The 17,581-nt window shown below is 35.3% G+C and overlaps 1 protein-coding gene across 4 annotated transcripts in view; it reads left to right on the forward strand.

The window, feature by feature from the left end:
* LOC132707326 (discoidin domain-containing receptor 2-like) overlaps positions 1-17,581 on the forward strand; it is a 212,032-nt gene that overhangs the window by 123,581 nt on the left and 70,870 nt on the right. Inside the window, exon 1 of one of the 4 annotated variants that reach the window (XM_060679130.1) lies at positions 6,077-6,152. The exons of the other annotated variants lie outside the window; for them this stretch is intronic. The gene's annotated coding sequence lies outside the window, so the exon portion shown is untranslated. Of the gene's footprint in view, positions 1-6,076; positions 6,153-17,581 lie in introns of those variants that run through there. 4 annotated transcript variants of the gene reach the window in all.

Below are 17,581 nucleotides of genomic sequence, written 5' to 3' on the forward strand. Positions count from 1 at the left end.
ATAAAGATGTTATATAATATTATAAATATATTTAGAATTTTCAATAATAAATTAGCATTTTATTTGAAATTCGGGATAATTAGACATTAGACATTAACAAAACTTACCTATAATAGAAATTTTTTAACCGTTAATGTAGTGACATTTTAAAAAATCACATCCCTGTATTTATTCTTTTTTCAGAATTTCAGAATCAACTATGGCAAGAAACTCCACGGCAATTTAAACAATCACATAGATAGCACAATTGATAATCTAGGAAAAGGAGGAGTTTTTAACGACTCTAATACTCCCACCACTTTCCATGCAAATATAGGCCAACGAGTATTAAATAAAAAAGAACAAACAACAAAAAGAAAAAAAAATTATAGACACCGAATATGAAAATTCAAGACAACAATTACTCTCCCCGTGGATATTTCAGAAACTCCAAAATAATTGTAGGCATTTTGTCTTAGCCAATTTACTTGCATTTTTTTTTCCCGCCTCGTTGGCATTAATGCTGTTGTAAAATAAATATCAAACTCGCCCCGCAACATATAGGGGATCTTAATAAATTTTGTTGGGTTTGGGTTGTCAATATAAATGCCGAGACTATTGGAATCAAAGACATGCATTAGAAACGAGTGGGTTGTAAAACATATAATTTTAATCTTAATAATCTTAGACATCTAATTTTATTAGTTTCGTACCTTAAAAAATCAAAATCAAGTTGGAACTGCTTATAGACGAAAGAGATGTACTTAACTACTAAACAAAAACACAAGACTCTATGGTATATCATAAACATCATGTAAATTTAAAAACATCAATATATCCTTAATGATTCTTAGAATTAGGACATATACCCTTATAATTTAGAGGATTTGGGGTTTTTGCTAAGATAATATTCATTTTGTTTGTTTTGTTTTATGATTGTTTATATATTGTCGGAAGTCTGTGGTTATCATTCCTATCACATCGGGCCTTTAGTCGGTAGGAACGGCTAATTTTAATTTAAACGCCCCCGCACTTTAGTGTTAATTGACAGTTGCTAAATGAGTTTTCGGGAAACTCTCTAAAACTTTATAATTCGTTCGGTTAGGGGACTGAAAAGAAACATTTATCTTTACCTGTGGCGACGAGGGCCGCGACCGCAGAAGGAAAGGGTGAAAATTCCATCAGGGTTTTTTACGACCACGAAAGAAGAGACGAAAAACCGTTGAAAGGCGGGTTTAATGGCCGCCACAGTAGTTTCTTCATACATGCTTCAACCGACGATGGGCTCTGAAGAACGGATGGACTTTGTTGTTCTATATTCAATTAAGGAACCTCATCCATAGAACCATTCTCCCAACTGAGTACACATCATTAACAGAGGTCAACAGGTTTAGAGCCTCCTTTCACCAAATTTGAATTCCAATCAACGAAACCACTCAACCAACTGAGAGAAGTGGTCTTCAATGTTTCTTTGTTGTCTGTGTATTTATTGTTTCTCACTCCAGACATTCAAAGTAACTAAAATTAAAAAAGTTGCACCAAATTTGCAAAAAAACACTCTCCTATCTGAGTACAGATCATCAGCACAGTCTGATGTTGGGTTTAATAACCGCGGTAGTAGTTTCTTCCTACGTGATTCAACAAATGATAGGCTCTGAATAAAGAAGGGGTGGACTTTTTGTCCTTTATTCAGTGCGATCTCAGTGGTCTTCAATGATTGTTGACCGTGTGTTTATTGCTCATCACTGCAGATAATCAAAGCAACCATCACTTAACCAAATTTGATATGCCTTCCTCAAAACCTCTCTCCAGTATTGAATATAAGAAACTGCTGATTAGGAAATGGTTGCGAAACGAGAATGGAAAACTTTTTAACAGTTATTCTCTGCTTTTTGGACATAAATTTAATTGCGTTATGAGCATCTGGGACGGAAGATCTCTGAAACCAAACGAGAGGAAGTAATTCCAAACCGCCAAGACCATTAAGTCCGAATAAAAGCTGTTGATTGTTTTAATATGCCGATGAACGCACCATCGCTCATATGGTACGCAAGCGCGGATTTAAAATGCTCGTAAAAAATTTGAATGGCGTCGTAAATTCCGGGGGCGACGTAAAAATCATTATAAACCGCTCGTTTGGCATGTGTTTTTTAATGACAAACCAGTTGCTGTCGCGAATGGAGTCCGAACAAAGCTTTATCGCCAATTTTCCCATTTGCGTTGTTGCCGCGAGACCGTGGACAGATGGGGCAATTTTGTGCCGATTGCGGCGACAACACTTACGGGGGGACACTCAAAAATTAAGCAAATCACACCAACTCGGTTAAATCGTGTGCGATGTCAAAGTTTATAACACAAATGTTGACCTGTAGGTTAATCAGCATGTTTAATAGATAAATACTATCCTCCCATCTGCAATCAAAGTGAAAAATATATGTCAATATCGGAAAAATATAAGTATAAATATTTAAAACATTATTAAGGTGCAAAACTACCGAACACAATTCAGATGCGATTCAAACCGCTCAATAAAAAGTAACTATATAGGCAAGTCAAGAAATTTTCGCTTTATTGATGGCGGCCAGAGAGGTGCTTCGGCTCAACCACGGAAGCAGGAGAGTCTTCTTCTGCTCGGATAGTAGGGCTGCATTTATGGCGCTGAAGTCAGTGCGTACGCGCTCCTTGTTGATAAAGGAGTGCAAAGGGGTACGGAGGAGAGTGGCTGAGGAGAGGAAGGTCACGTTGGTGTGGGTCCCGGATCACACCGGTATCCGGGGCAATGAGGCAGCGGACGCCTTAGCCAGAGAGGGCTCCTCGCATAGGCATATAGGGCCAGAGCCCCGCTTGGGGATCGCCCCGTGTGTGAAGCGGGGAGCTCTCGAAGCCTTGGCGAGAGACCGGGCCGCGGGGGGATGGAGAGTTGCTCCGGGAATCAGGCAGGCGAGGCTTATGATGGATGGGCCCGCCCTCTCTCGGACCAGGGAGCTGCTTAGACTGAAAAGAAGGGAGTGTAGATCACTAACAGGGGCCTACACAGGACATTGCAGGCTTAGGAGGCATCTTTGCTTGCTAGGCATGGGAGACGACCCGGAGTGTAGGTGGTGCATGGAAGGGGAGGAGACCCCGTATCATCTGCTCACCGAGTGCCCTGCCTTGACATGGGCAAGATTGGGAGTCTTCGGAACGGCCCTGATCGATCCGGACTCAGTGCACGGTATTGGGCTAAAGGAGTTGCTGACCTTCTATAGGAGGGGCGGCATTCTGGACGCCCTCTAGAGCGGCCTGGGGGCACAACGGGCCCATCTGGTGGCCTAAGTGCTTGCACGCCCGAGAGGGCGCCCCCATTTAATACCAATACCAATACCAATACCAATAGGCAAGTCAACAATTTTTATCCTCCCTGGCAACTTAATAATATCACAAAATTTTACTTACTCAACCAACATTTATAAAAATAAAGGACTGCCTGCTTCAAAATAAAACGGCCATGTCTGCGTGGTCTATTAGTCAAAATAACTGAAAATCTGTATTAGATATTTAAAAAAAAAATGTTACAAAAAGGGACGAAAAACGGTTTATGTTGAACAGAATATACGCGGATCGTTCATGCAAAACGAGAGATGTTCATATAAATTAATTTCGAAAAAGATTTCTGTTAACTTAATTAAGTGTTGATTTGGGTCGAGCTGTGAATATTTACAAGCAAATTTAAATGTATGTGGATGATTTTTAACTTAAACGAATCTATAAAAAATTTATGCTTATTTTTTATTATTTTTTTATTAATTATAATTTATTATATTTATTATATTATGCTTAAGATCATCTTGGTACCCTAATACTAGATTACCTTCAAGAACTTTTGTTTGAAGAATGAAGATGGGAGAGCTTGGAGATGAAAATCCAGAAATCCTAAGTACAACTGAACATAAAAATTGATTGAACTGAGGTGGCTTTTACTTGATGAAAATCCATTTATCAAAATAAATAAGAACTAAAAGAAATTATATATTATGACATGACAATTGTTTCGACAACACCGTGTCTTTATCAAATGTAATATTTACAAATTACCTGCTACTATATATACCGAAAAATGACCATAAAACGTTAATTAATGTGAGAATTTAAGTTCAATAAAGGAGAGGTATTTAAACCTAATTGATCGTTAAGAAATACATTTGAATGTCTCATTTTGTTATTCTCCATGGCTTCCAATAAATTTAATTTTCTACTTTTTGTGGCTGTATGTAAAATATCAAAATTGTCGTCAAAAATGTGTTTTTCTGTGTTTAAGTGTGTAGCGTAATTAGAATCTAAGCTATTGTTTTTAAACGCTCTTTTATGTTCGTTAAGGCGTTTCTTGAAGGATCTACCTGTTTGTCCAATATAAATTTTAGGACAAGATCCACATTTTAACCTGTAGACACCTGATTTTTGGGATTTTGGACATTTCGTTTTATTGTTTTTTAAATATTTTGCTATCGCGTTGTTAGTTCTGAAAGCTATTTTTAAACCACATTTTGACAAATGTTTTGAAACTTTATCACTGGGTTCTCCTATGTATGTAATTGTTTTAAATTGTTCGTGTTCTGTATCAGATTTCGGATAAATAGAGTTTACTGTTGTCTGTATCTGTTTTTTATTTATAATTTTATCTATAATGGACGGATTGTAGCCGTTGTTCAGTGCAATTTGTTTAATGATATTAAGTTCTTTGTTGTAATTTTCTTTTGAGAGTGGCGTATTAAGAAGTCTGTGTATAAAAGAGTTAAATGCAGCCATTTTGTGTGTATAAGGGTGATTTGAGCTGTTATGTATGACTGTGTCCGTGTGTGAATTTATATACATATAATACGCATTATCATCGTATAAAATTCACTATCGAGATTGAACCGGATAACTATTAATTTTTTAGACTTAACCATTACGAAAGCGCAAAACAAATTAGATTTTTCAATATATCATAAACCTTCACACACGGACACTGTCATACATAACAGCTCAAATCACCCTTATACACTCAAAATGGCTGCATTTAACTCTTTTTTACACAGACTTCTTAATACGCTCCTCTCAAAAGAAAATTACAACAAAGAACTTAATATCATTAAATAAATTGCACTGAACAACGGCTACAATTCGTCCATTATAGATAAAATTATAAATAAAAAACAAATACAGACAACAGTAAACTATATTTATCCGAAACCTAATACAGAACACGAACAATTTAAAACAATTACATACATAGGAGAACCTAGTGAAAAAGTTTCAAAACATTTGTCAAAATGCGGTTTAAAAATAGCTTTCAGAACTAACAACACAATAGGAAAATATTTAAAAAACAATAAAACGAAATGTCCAAAATCCCAAAAATCAGGTGCCTACAGGTTAAAATGTGGATCTTGTCCTACAATTTATATTGGACAAACAGGTAGATCCTTCAAGAAACGCATTAAAGAACATAAAAGAGCGTTTAAAAACAATAGCTTAGATTCTAATTATGCTACACACTTAAACACAGACAATTTTGATATTTTACATACAGCCACAAAAAATAGAAAATTAAATTTATTGGGAGCAATCTAGATTAACAAAAGGAGATATTCAAATGTATTGCTTAACGATCAATTAGATTTAAATACCTCTCCTTTATTGAACTTTAATTCTCACAACAACATTAATTAAGGTTTTATGGTCATTTTTCGGTATATATAGTAGCAGGTAGTTCGTAAATATTACATTTGATAAAGACACGGTTTTGTCGAAACAATTGTCATGTCATATAATATAATTTCGTGAAAATCTGAAGTTTTAGTTCTTATTTATTTTGATAAAAATTGATACCAGGGAAACACCCAGGGCGACTGAAGATGCCAATAGAAGAAGCGTGTGCTGGTGGTACAGTGTTATAGATACTTCAAAATTTGAATGTCTATGATGTATAATAAATTGCACAGACAACAAACTTTACTGAACTGCCGCACAATCTGGCGACATATATTTTTTTTGATAACGCGAGTCTTTATCTTTCACCAAACATATTTCAAGTGATGCCAACCTGTGTGAATCACTCGCATATTAGTCTGTTTATCTGCGTTTGGCATCATAGGCGACTGAGAACTATCGCAATTTTCACAATTGGATGTGTTTTTGTGCAAGCAACGTCGGTACGTAAGCAATAATTTACCTCGTTTGCTAAAACATAAATTTAGGAAAGTTTTCGATAATTTCGTGAGTCGGTAATTGTTCTGGTATTATTGCGGATGATGCAACATTCTATAGGACTACTTTTTCCATTTTAACAAGAAGTCTATCACTTGGATACAGGTTGGAAAAACAAGAACTAAATTATAAGATATTATAAAACTTAGATACAAAGAGTTTAGATAACAGTTTTTTTTTTCAAAACTTTGTACTCATTTTGGCATTAGAAAATCCAACAGGAATATCTGCCTGCAGAGGTCGCAGTGTCTAAGTTTGACTACAAAATCCCTCAGGGCTTGCCTATCCTCTTTTGACAATATTGTTAATCTATACCTGTTTGTGTTGCGTCTTTAATGAATCGTTTTGGAAATATCAATTAATAACTTTGATTTATATTCATTTCTGTGTAACACAATTTAGATTCGTTTTGTTCAGTTCAGTGTATCAGTAAACTGATATTGTAAATTTTTTGGATGGGAAAATAAAGTCAGCTGGAACCCAGTGGAATAAACAACCGCTATCCGGTGAAAAAATATCGGTCAGATAATGAAATTGTTCAAAATACATCACAAATTAATTACATATACGTGCGTTCAAATAACAACAATAAGATTATAGGTCCATTTTGGTATTACAGACGCCCGTTTTAAGGCATAACAGTCCCCGTTATCTAAAACCGCTTCAGTCAGAACGCATTCGAAAATTGGCTGGATACCAAAACTGGACATTGATTTTCGGATTAATAATTGCTACGTCGGCATCAATTTCGTTCACAATAATTATTGGCCTGACGAATAGAAACCGTTCGGATTAAACCATTCGATGGGCTTCTGGCGGCATATTTTTGGGGGTTTTCCGTTTGTCGACGGTTTAGCTCCCGAAATAAATAATTTGATTGAAATCCGGTTCCCATGAAGATTGTTTATTTGTCGCGGGACTGACTTACTGATTTTATTAAAATACTCTGACCTTGGTAGCTTTTGTAACAAAAAAAAGCAGGGGTTTAAAAATTTAAAAAATATGTTATTGAATATTTTTGTTATTTAATAAAAATTAAATAAAAATTAATAAAAATTAAATTAAATTAAATAAAAATAGCCGCAATCACACCTCGACGACCATCTTTTTTTTTATTTTTGGCTGTTTTTTGAATATTGCTATGAAACACGATAAGTGTTCGAAATTTCAAGCTTCAAATATGGCGAACAAATAGCTTTTGCTCCACTGACGGAACCTATTAAAATTGGGAGGAAGGGGGGAGGTCGGGAAGTTTTTAAATTAAAAATCGCGTTTGCAAGTGTCTAGGAAAAAAATCATTTCTCGAAAACCTTTTATACGATCGACAAATTTGTTAGTCGAAAAAATCCGCGAGATCCGGTGCTAGAAATCATTATTCTTGGTAATTTTTAAAAATATACAGGGTGTAACCAGTATTCGCAAATAACTGAAAATTGGGCTCCCCTTATGATAATAATTGAAGATAATTAGAAGGCTATGTTCCAGTTGTCAGTTTCTCATACATGACCATATAGCCCATATAGGCAGCTAAAAATTTTGAATTTAAGGTTTTCACATATTGTACAGGGTGTTCTGGATATTCTGTGCAATATTTAAAAATGTAATAAGTATGTCAAATTTGCAGCTATCGACTTCAAATTTAGTAGAGAAGCAGAAGTCCATACCGATATTTAAGCCAAGAAATTAATTAAATCTCAACAAGTATTTTTTTTTATTTTGAAATTTTTTTTGGGTAGGTTTCGTCCAGCCACAAATTGTTTTGTCGAAAACTACTAACCAAGAGACACGGAAAATCCGGTACTACAACTTTATTTCAAGAAAATTGTTCTTTTCCAGAGTAAATTATTAACCATAAATCAAAATATGTAACAAATATGGCTTATTGGTTTATATAGTGTTGTAGCATCAAGGGTTACAATTTTTGTATATTACGGAGATATCTGAAAAAATCCATGGGCAAATCATTATTCCTCAGACTCAGTCTAGAAGCGATGAGGTCTGCATAGTTTCAGAAAAAAAATATTTTCTTAAAAACCAAAATTCTATTGGAAAAATTCTTGGACCAGCAAATGTGGGAGATCCAGCGCTATAAATTCTATATATCAATCAAAAAAATTGCCGATTTCGTAGGTAAATTATTAGTCGTAAATGGAAAACCATAAAACATGGGATAATTTGGTTTAAACAGTCAGTATAGCTTTAGTATCTATCTTGAGTAACCTTTAATAGTGGAATAAGAGACCTTCCATAGTTATGATATTCTAGCATTTATTTTTGTCATTTATTTCTTGCTTACATTCCTCCTCTGGTTGCAATTTTTGTCAACTCGTTTTTTTTTCATTGTTACTTTAGCTCTAACATTTTTTAATTTTATTTATTTGCTATTATTATTATTAGCATCACAGTAAGGATTCTGGTTCTGATTTTTCCATTGTTATTATCTTATTTAAAATGTAATATTTGGAAAAGTTAGTTTATACATACACACATATATATTAACAAGTTAAGCAAAAAAAACGTATGCTTTGCTTTAATTTCCATTTAACAAAGGTAATAATATCAAATAAAGTAACAGAGGGTCGAACGCTCGTACACAAGCTGTTTAGTTCTTTAAGACCTTCTTATGGATGATTATTCCAAAAATTAATTATCCATTCAATTTTACTTCTTTGCATTTAATATCAATTATTTTACATATAAATAATTATAAAAATTTACGTAGGTATACAATAAAAACACGGATTGACTACAATTGCACTGAAACTGAAAATGCATAGATGACAGTGTTGCCAAGTGCTTATAATTTTCCCTGCACGCCTACCATTGACTCATATGCAATATGTATTGTTAAATCACTTATTTAGTTATTGAGCAAAATGAGATAAAAATGGGACAAAGTATTTTTTTACGTTTTTTGGATAATCAGTAGGGATGATTGTGGGCATGCTTGCGTGTTTTTACCATTTTGAATCAGACTATGGGCATTGGCAGCGCGCAATTATATTTATTAGGTAACCAAACGTAATGTATTCTATAATACAAATTTCCCATTATGGTGTCTCCTTAGGTAAAAGACGTCAACAATTACGCAACAACCATCTCGCAGTGTTCGCTTCTAATTCGAAACTGGAGCGGCCTCGTTTGTTTCGAGATTGCGAGTATATAATTTGCATACTTATTTCCGTTATACCGAGAGACCGGTCCGCGGATGCGATACCTTTTAAAAAAACATTTCTCATTTTCGGAAGTAATCAGATTCCGAATATAATTTTCCGCGGCGGTTTTTTCTTTCTTCTTCGTCTCGCGCTAGACCAACGTTCTCGAAAAAACTCACGCGGTATATAATTCGACTGCGGAAACGAAAATATTCCGGCAGATTCCTATTCCGGATTGGATTATGCCGCGCCTGTTTTTGTCATATAAATAAGGGAAAAATTTTACGTAATACAAAGAAAATAACCGTGTTTCTTTCTCTTTCGAAAACCCCGGTTTAATTCGGAATTCGGGACGCGTCTTATGTTTGCGTATAAATTGGCTCCACCATTTTTTTTTTATTGCGAGGACCCACCGTTAGCAAAAGTTTTGCCGAGACACCGATAGCGGTTTAGTATCAGCGGAAAAAAGGTTATCTTATTGGATTTACTCCAGTTATTTTTTTTAATAGGAAAAACAACTTGTTAGGTCCATAGAAAATAAACAAAATAAAAAAAAATTATTATTTTTAACAGGCAAGGGAGAGAAAAAAAGATTATTGAAATAAAAAAGAGTCACGTGGCCACGATATCTGCTTAGAGGGTTGTTTCTAATGCTTTACAGTTTAATGCGTAAATGTTTTGATGGGTTTGAATACAAAATGTGTTTAGTTTTAATTATTTTATAAATAAAACTTAATTAAATCAAAGAGAAGCTTTTTGTTTATTAAAGGTAGAAATACTGCAGCAATGGGATTTTAAAATATTTTTTTCTTAAACGGAGGTTAATATGATTACTAAAATTGTTATATGATATTATTATTACTTATGCAGGTATATGTGGTGCACGCGGCAATAACTAACATATAGTTTTACAGGAACAATCTATGAAAAGTGTATATTTTTTCATGATGGTGACTTTAAACTTGCCGACCTACGACATCAAAAAAATGTTACAAGCGCGACACCAAAACAACAGTTGCAATGAAATGCGTTCTTTGTACACCTTACTGTATTGAACAACATTGGATTCAGATTTCACCTACTACTCGATGGATCAGTTTTGAGTCATAGTTCAGTTAAACGAAAGTAGTAGTAGTAGCCAATAGCTGTTTTATTGTTCTGTTAGTGCAAAAAAGATAATTATTATTTGGCAAAATTCGGGTGTCATGTCTGATGAATGTGGGTCGTACATCTACACTGTAAATCCAATATCTAGAGTTCTGTTCATCTGTACTGTTTTCAGGTCGAAATTACTGTAATCGTCAATAGTAAGTACACTGTTTGCTTCTTCAATACTTGCAGACGTTAGTGACTTTTAGAGGGACCTTGTTTGGAGGGGAGGGCTCTCTTAGAAGTGAGACTAGGACAGATCATATATCTCAACAGGGAACTCGAACATTTTTTTATATCTTTAATACATTTTTTGTGTATAGAAATAACGCATATCAAATATAAAAACTAAAAACCCAATATTTAAGTTGCAATAAATAATTCAAATTGTGACACCCGACTATTCCTTTTAAACGACACTAAACGCGCGGGAATTATAGTGACGTCATACCGCTGATTTTCGATCAATACGGCGACATGTTGTAGAGTTTTAGGCCTAGAACGATGATGATAATGTAAAGGTAGGTTCCTGATCTATATAAAATAAAGAACACTTTAAGATATCAATGAAAATATACTTTAAAATCAGTATTTATTTAGTTTTCCACGAGTTTTAAAAAAATCCTTTTTTTATTGAATAATTAACATTTTATGCGATATACCATTTGAATTTTAAAAACTAGCAAACTTTAAGCTGATTACCGGCACCGAACTTCGGCAAAAGAAAAACTTTCGCTGTTTTGTATGTGTCACCATAAACCTTTTAAAAAATCCGCTTCGGTCATTTTCAAAACTTTCTTTTTGACATTAAACACAAGATAACAAAATAAAGCGACAGGTTCAAGACTAAAATTAAAATTAAAACCACCAAGACGAATACGTTGTCGTTCTCTAAAGGGCTTCTCTATGCTACCGTACGGCAAGCGCGAAGTCTTACGAGCGAATTGACGTCACAGCCGGTCACAGCCAATGACAGCGCGTTTCAAAGAGGATTTCAATTTTACAATTTTTAATTGCTCATAGTTGCTATATAGAGCTACTGTATTATTTTTGTTTGTGAAATGTGTATTTTTTGATAGCATAAACTTACTTTTATAAGCAATATTATTCAAATTAAAATTTTGTTCAAGATCTCTATTATAGTACTAAATTAGAACCCCAACAATCATTAATCCATGAACCACATAATTGGTTTTATAGAGGATTTTGATCGAAAATGAGTGAGAAAACCTACTAATGCAAGACGACTAGAACAACACAGGAAACGTCTAGAAAGGGTAGAATTTAGCAAAGCCTATCTGATGAACAAAATAGGAAGTAGATAGAACAAGTTGGATTTAAAAGAATATCAGAAGCATTTTGTATGGTGTATAACTTTTCATCACAATTACTTTTGATCAAACTTAAAACTTAAAGTTTAAGTGCGGACATGTACGAGTGACATGATGAAGATGGACATGGCAAGTAATATTTTGGTGAAACGTGAGGCCAATGATCCTACTCCAGGGTCAAACAACGAACGGATGAACACCCGCATTACCACCAATACACATAGTTCCATATATATATATATATATATATATATATATATATATATATATATATATATATATATATATATATATATATAAATATAAGCCGAACCGAATGGAGGTCACCTGACAAAGAAGCAATTTCGAGTAATCCCGAATTAAGAACTTATCCTACGCTTGTGAAAACCACGCTACAGGGTCCGTCTTTGGGGGTAAAACTCTGGTTAATATTAATGAGAACTGGTAGAAGAATTAAGACCTGCGAACGAGGGAGGATTTGCGTGATTAACAGGGGGTGGTGGGCAAGGAGGTAGAGAGCCCTATCACGAACCTTATCGAGTATCTTCCTTTTTCCTTTATCAAAGTTTCGTAATTAAAATGTAAAAATTCGTCAATGAAATGTACAGTGTCGACACTATGCGGCCTAGCTCACTTATCTTTAAAGATAGAGAGATAACGAAAATATCGCATTCTAAGGTACTATAATTGTATAAAGCATAAAATTCAGTGCCACGTACGCATAGTTATTTCAAAGTATTATGGAACCCTGCCTTATATTATTTTCATTTTGATTCAAACTATAAACTAAAAACTCAATAGCAATTCACATAAACTACGGCATTATATATAACGTTGTTATATGATATTAAAATTTGGAAAATAAAAAAAAAACAATAAAAAAAAAACGAAGGATTTCTAAAAGGTATTCTGAGAATGACCACTTATTTTCTCGAATGAAATATTGGAAGAAATTCTTTTAATGTCACTTGAAATGATCATTGGCTTTCCTTAAGTGTTTAACGACTGGTTTTAGCATTTCCAATGTAAACCAACTAAAGAGAAGTTAATGTTTTCAAAAGAACACCTCTAGACGATAATGGGCTACTGTATTTTATTTTTCAGTTAAGATTGTCTTTCCATGACTTAAATTCGATTCAAAAAGTGTTTCCCTTCGGTCAGTTTCGGTAGTGCTTTTTTCATTCTTGCTTTTTAATTTCATAATATTTTATTTCCAGACACACAGGCCAATTTTTTCCAATTTTCTTCAGTTTTGATCTTACGTTTACTTTTGCTAACTTTTTTTTTCGTTTATATTAAAGATCTAAAATACCTGAATACAGCAATAAAGCAAGAAGGAAAAAGAGACAAACAGCAATTTTACTCTATGTGGAAAGAAATCGAGGGACACAGTCTAAATAACCAACCTCTAACAGACCTCTTCAAAAAAAAATCTTACGAGGGACTTTAAAACCAGAAATTGGGCAATCGAAGAACGAAAGGGAACTCTAAGAACAAAGAGGTGTGGAGATCATACAGACAGAGAAAAATATAACCGTGTCAATCACCACGAAAATTCAGAGAAAGAACCGCACATCCCTAAAAGAGAAGTCGAATTGGCCATAAACAAATTAAAATACCGTAAAGCATCAGGTTCAGGCCTAATGATAGCAGAAATAATAAAAGCCGTTAAAGAACCTGCATGCACATAGCACACAGGAGAATGACCTGACGGCTGAACACACTTCACCAAGAAAGGGAGCATACATATAACTATTGCACAATTTCCCTCATCTTACATGCGAGTAATGTTGCACATTATAAAAGAAAGACTCAAAGCTTTTCTAGAAAGAGAAATTCCAGCAGAACAAGCACCTTCCGCCAAGGGCAGTGGCACTCGTGAACATCTTCTGAATATGCCCCAAGTCAGAGAGAAAGCAAGGAAATTCAATTTGTTTCGTAGACAATAAAAAAGATTGCGATAAAGACCACCTGTGGAAAATCTTAAAGGAAGTGAGGTTACCGCAACACCTTATTTCATCCAGTTGTATTAGCATACTACAGGATCGGTTAGAACACTGGATTAAGCTTGAAAGGAATTTACCCTTGAACAAGTTGTCAGAGAGGGGTGTATATTCTCTACTCAACTATTTAACATATATGGTGAATACATCATGAGCAGGTCTCTAAAAACATGGGAAGGAGGCATTTCAATAAATGATCAAAAAATAAATAACATACGCTTTGCAGATGATACAACACTACTCGCTAGCAGTCTAGAAGGGTTAATCAATTTAGTAAATAGGGTAGAAAATGAAAGCAATCGGCTCAGTCTTTAACTAAATACACAAAAAACCAAAATCATGATAATTGATAGACCACATAATAACCCTCGTATTGACCGCTTTGAAGTCCTTGAGTGATACGTATACCTGGGATCACTATTGACAAATAGGGAGAGGTGTTATACTGGAAAGACCGCCAGATTTCAAGAGTCTTCAAAAACCGGCTAGTCAACTATCTGGTTGCCCCAATATTGGCGTACGGCTCCGAATCGTGGACTCTCAGATAGGCGAAACGTAAGAAGATCGATACCACCGCGGTACAAACGTCTCCATTATAAATGACCTTAATACTACCAACAGGGTTTCCGGTATAATCCGACTAAAACAACTAAAATATTTTGGATATATAATAAGGAAAAGTACAACCACGTGACCGCTCTTCGACTCTATCGATAGAGCACATCACGACATGATGTTACGCTGACCACTACAATCCCCATTGGCGGTCAGTGCTAAAGAGAGAGAGAGAGAGAGAGAGAGATCCTATCATATATCAATATATCATTTTTGTAATGTCTGGATATTTAGACTTAATAATAATGTTCGCTACTATTTAGAGATTGTCATTTTGAAAATTCTATAGTTTTACCACATGTCGCTGTAAATATTGGCGAAATATCGTGGCAGTGTCCTTTAAAATAGGACGCCCTGCATATCTCTACGTCTTTACGCCTTTCCAAGTAATGAAATTATCAAAAGATATTTACGTTTGTTAACGGCGCGAACTGCACCTGCTCTTAAAATCGATAAGAGCAAATTGCCTGGCAAGTCCGGTAGTCGATTTTACCGCTCCCGTTCGAGCATAACTTATCAACACCGACCATAAGCGAACATAATCGCTTCGACCAGATTGCGAACGATATAATTACATATGTAAAAGTGACTGGGTGTTAAGAGGGTGTAAATTTTAAATATGCTCTTAAATTATGGGTCGTTCCGCGAATACCTGTCCGGTCGAGCGGAGTCGTAGTAGTAGTAGTACGTCCCACGCTGAGTGCGCGGGAAACGGCGTTAATGGCGTCGAAAGCGAAGAAAATCGGGAAATTATCAACACTTGCAAATGGTTTTCTAACGGATAAAATTAAAGTACCTCGTTCGCGGTTTCATATTTTCGAGATAATTACTGGGGCGTTGAAATTGATTACCGTCATAACGACGGTTAATGCCAGTGCTCGGTAGCTGAAATACGAGGGTTTTTGGAAAAGTTCTCAAACCGCCACAGAGATGGCGTGATTGTAATAGACTTGCCCAGTAATATCACAAATATATACAGGCTGTTTTCTTGCTATAAATGGGTAAATCTTATCTTCTTTTGGAGATAAAGGGTGTCACAGTTTTACTTTTGACATGACAAATTTAAATTTATTCTTATTCTAACTATTACTTGTAAGGGCCTCTCTACCTGGATCTCACATTGAAGGATTCATGACTTTTTTTACGAACCTGTACTATATTGCTAGTAAAAAAACAACCTTGTTTTACCTTAAAAATACTAAAATAACGTACTGTGGAAAAATAATTCTTAAATTTTCATGTCAACCGCCCTGTAAATCAGTAAGCAGCCATTTTATCTGAGGTTAAATTTTAATATTTTGAGCTCAGAATTTTTCGGCTGATATAATTCCTATTGTTAATAAATCATCTTCTAAAACATATTATGGTAATTTTCTTTCTCAGTTCTATTTCACGTACCAGGTTCGATTATATCAATATTTCCAATTTGCTGTATGTGATATTACTTCACTCATCTCATCGACTAGCATAAATATAATTTTCTGTTTGGGCTGAGTAGATCGCTCATCGTGACCCGTTTACCACACTTGTTGCATAACATACTCTTCTGGGTGTATATCAAAGCGAAAGTTACAAGTTTATTGCTTTTAAAATTCTTACTTCATTATTCTTTAGTTCTTTACTATATCATGTGGTATATGGATGAATAACTTTGCCACATATCTTTGACAACCATACAAGATTGGAGTCAGCTTAAACATTACAACAATACTATTCTTTATTCTATGAATTAATCTTTTTGTTTAATGCAATGTCGGCAATGGTTTTTTTACTAGTACTATGTTAATATCGTTGACACTGCTGTTGCTTGAATATTTTCTCCTATCCAAATTGTGTATATATATTTGGCGATTTAAAGAGTGGGCTTTTAAGAAGTCTAAATGGCTCCCGCCTCAAATCTGTTTTTTATAAATTGTACTACAAATAAATCTATCTGGAGGAGTGGAAGGAACAAGAAGAAGAAAGGAAACATCTCTTCTTCTTCTTCTTAAAGTGCCGGTCCTCTGTGGACGTTGGCTATCACGTTGGTCCATATTACTTTGTTTACTGCGGATCTGAATAGGGCTGTTGATGTCATTCCAGTCCATGCACGTAGGTTCCGCAGCCACGATATTCCTCTGCGTCCTGCCGATCGTCGACCCTCTATTTTCCCCTGTAAGATGAGTTGGAGTAGGTGGTATTTCTCATTGCGCATAATGTGTCCAAAGTATTCCAGTTTTCTGCGTTTGATGTTTGCTAGGAATTCCATTTCTCCTAAGATGCGCTCAATGACCGTTTTATTTGTCACATGATGTACCGACGAAATTCTGAGGATGCGGCGGTAGCACCACATCTCGAAGGCATCTATACGTTTGCACGAGGCATCGGTAAGGGTCCATGCTTCTGTCCCATAAAGGAGGACCGAGAGAACATAACAGTTCAGGACCCTTATTCTAGTGCGGACGCTGAGGGATAGGTTACAGAGTATGTTTCTCATTTTGTTAAATGTGCTTCTTGCTTTTTCGATTCGGCACTTTATTTCTCGAGAGTGGTCCCAATCTTTGTTCAAAGTGCAGCCCAGGTATGTAACTGTCTCTGCTGTTTTGATGGCTTCGTTGTTTGCAGTAAACTATAGGTTTCCAATATCGTTTTTACTGATAATTAATATTTGTGTTTTTTTTTACAGTTTATCTTCATACCGTATCCTTCTCATGCAGTCGCCACTCGGTCCACAAGTCTCTGAAGCCCCTCGTCAGTGTCGGCCACAAGAACGGTATCATCCGCATATTTCAAGTTGTTTATAATTTGACCATTTACTACAAGTCCGTCCTCTGTATCATCCAATGCTTCCTTGAATAGATGTTCTGAATACACGTTAAACAGGAGAGGCGATAGTATGCAGCCCTGGCGCACTCCCCTTCCAACGCTAAATTCTGCTGACGTTGTGTTTTCTACTCGAACCATAGCCTTTTGTTGTAAGTATAGTTTTGCTAGGATCTCCGTGTCTCTGTTGTCCATTCCTGATTCTCGTAGCACTGTGATGAGCTTATCGTGCCGAACCCTGTCGAAAGCCCTCTCGAAGTCTATGAAACAAGTAAAAACGTCTGTATTGACGTCCCGTGCTCGTTGGATCAGCACTTGT

Source organism: Cylas formicarius, unplaced genomic scaffold (genome assembly GCF_029955315.1).
Source record: "Cylas formicarius isolate icCylForm1 unplaced genomic scaffold, icCylForm1.1 PGA_scaffold_9__14_contigs__length_23061073, whole genome shotgun sequence".
NCBI lineage: Eukaryota > Metazoa > Arthropoda > Insecta > Coleoptera > Brentidae > Cylas > Cylas formicarius.